This window comes from Rutidosis leptorrhynchoides, chromosome 2, assembly GCF_046630445.1.
Source record: "Rutidosis leptorrhynchoides isolate AG116_Rl617_1_P2 chromosome 2, CSIRO_AGI_Rlap_v1, whole genome shotgun sequence".
In the NCBI taxonomy this organism is placed as follows: Eukaryota; Viridiplantae; Streptophyta; class Magnoliopsida; order Asterales; family Asteraceae; genus Rutidosis; species Rutidosis leptorrhynchoides.
Genome location: NC_092334.1, coordinates 446144243 through 446147385, shown reverse-complemented (window position 1 = coordinate 446147385; position 3143 = coordinate 446144243).

The window sequence follows — 3143 nt, the reverse complement described above, 5'->3', positions numbered from 1 at the left end:
TGACGTGTCTAAACAAAGAATGATAAGCAATTGATTCCCTAAGAATGATAAGCACGTAATTTTCGACACGAAATGATAAGCAAAACTTTTGACATGCAGACACGGTAGAAGTCCAGACCCACTAATGCATCTAAACAACTATCAGTTAGACACACTAATGCAAGACCCGATTCGCTAAGACCACCGTTCTGATACCACATGTGATGTTATGCGAGGTGTATATAAAATAGTATTATTTTTACAACGAAATACTATTAAATACGATACAATTTTACACAATATATTTATTTATTTATAGAATGGATATACCTAAACCTTGCTACAACACTTATAGGCAGTGTACCTAATCGTACAGTAGTGTAGTTTTTAGTAAGCCCGGTTCGTCCACAGGGAACTCTTAAACAAGCTTAACGCTATATTAGTTTTAAATTTATAAAAATACAAATATATATATATATATATATATATATATATATATATATATATATATAAGTGATATTATTATTATAAAAGGGGGTTTTTACCGTTTAATGACCGGTTTGTCGATTTTTAAAACTTTAGTCGCAGTTAAAACCTAATGTAAAATATTAAAAATAAATATAACTTAATTTAAAGTGTAAAGTAAATAACGATAATGAAATTGCGATAAATAAAAGTGCGATAAAATAAAATTGTGATAATTAAAGAGTACGATAATTAAAAGTGCAATTAAATACAATGACAATAAATAAAAGTGCGATAATTAAAAGTGCAATTAAATATGAAATAAAAGAATTATGCTTATTTAAACTTCCATAATCATGATGTTTGACGTGTTAATTTTTAGTTTATTCCCATGGGTTAATTGTTCTTTGTCCTTGATTATTCAATATGTCCATACGGATTTGTCCATAATAGTCCATCAGTCATAATCATAAAATGCGGAAGTCTTCGCCAAATTATTCTTATTCCAGAAGTCAAATATTCCAACTAATTGGGGATTCGAATTGTAACAAGGTTTTAATACTTTGTTTAATGAATACACCAGGTTATCGACTGCGTGTAAACCAAGGTTTTACTACTTTGTTAACAATTACACCAATTACCCTTGAATGTAATCCACCCCTGTTTCAATAAGTGTACTAACTATTAATCCAGTTCCGTGTCCGGTAAAATGAACAATTATTGGTATTTATAGATATCCCGCCCACCGTGCCCAGTTAAGCGTATGTGGTTATATATAAATACGTCAAATTATAAGTCTATATATTAAATTAACGAGGTATCATTTAGTTAATATAAAACCCATTAATAGCCCATAGTCTGATTTCCACAAGTGTCGTTCTTTTGTCCAAACCCCAATTATGGTCCAAAGCCCAATTACCCAATTTTAATATTTTTAGCCCAGCATCATGATTACTTCGTCTTAAATAAGCATAATAATAACTTAGCTACAAGACATTAAAAAATAACATTAACCATAACTTACAGTGATAAAAAATAGCGTAGCGTTACACGGACAGAATTTCGACTTACACCCTTACAACATTCGCTAACATACCCTTATTATTAGAATTTAAAATTAAAATTAAAATTAAAATTAAAATTAAAATTAAAATATATATATATATATATATATATATATATATATATATATATATATATATATATATATATATATATACACACGTTTATAGATAGAGAGATGGATGGATATATATTTTTATTTCGTTTGACAAACTGCCTTTTTATAGCAATGTGGCCTGGATTTCAGGGCCATGCGATCGCATGGCTTTTGTGCCTCCAGGCCATGCGATCGCATGGTGGTAGGTAACAGCTCACAATTCTTTGTTTTCTTGATTGTCGACGTTTTAATAAATAAATATAATATATAAATAATTATAAGAATTATTTAAATATTATATTATATTTATGTGCATAGTTGACTTGTAATTTTTAGTCCGTTGCGTCGAGCGTTGAGAGTTGACTCTGGTCCCGATTCCGATTTTTCGAACGTCCTTGCGTACAATTTAATATCTTGTATTTTGCGTTTCGCGTCTTGTACTCTTGTAATTTTGAGACGTTTCTCATCAATAATTGGAACCACTTTGATTGTACTTTGTACTTTTGAGCTTTTTGGTCGTTTGCGTCTTCAATTTTTTGAATCTGTCTTTTGTCTTCACCTTCTATTATTTAAACGAATATCACTTGTAAATAGAACAATTGCAACTAAAAGCTTGTCTTTCTTGAGGGATAATGCTATGAAATATATGTTCGTTTTTAGCATTATCAAATATTCCCACACTTGAGCGTTGCTTGTTCTCAAGCAATATAGTCTTGAAATAAATATACTAGAATCACTTCTTTATTCTTTACACTTTGTACATCAGTGATTTCTATACGGCGGTATAAACAATGGTAGTAACGTTGTGGTTTACAGTCCCACATGACTATGAAAATTTAGATCCATTAAGGAAATTGGATCTTTATGAAAACATTTGATCTTTTGAAAATTAAATCTAGCTTTTACCCTAGATAAGTTTTCCGGAATAACCCTTCACCGGTGTTTGCAAATTATTTTTGTGGGTTTGGTGGGTTTCAGATTTGAAAATTTTAGCTCAAAACTTACGGTTTTGTGTCACCCACTTGCTAACCTTGTATTAGGAAAGCAACACGTCCAGTATACTTGTTCCGTATATTACCTTTCGGTAAACTACCGTCCGGTTGTAAAGGAAAGCGTTGAACAAACAACTGTTAAGGCAATGTCCCCTGACATGCTTTTAATTATGGTCTATAACGTGTCAGATGCAATTACTATCCTTGGTAGGAGCAATAGTAAAGCTCACCCTTATAATTTTTCGGTCTGGCACAAGGTCCTGTCTTTGACCATGCTATGCAACCACCGTTCTTACGGTTGACACCCGATTTGGTTCAGGTGACCTTAATGAATTCCAGGTGAATTCCTAGGATTTTACGTTCAATGGTAATGAACGCATTGAAAATGGGTTTTCAGATTACAAATCGGTTTGTAATTTTGATCAAAATATTTTCTCGTTCAAGCTCGAGTTTAGATATCATCGAATTCCATGAATTTGTAATTCTTAATCTTTAAAAGTCAATCTCTAGGATTGAGTAATATCAGTCTTAAAAGCTGATTTTTGATC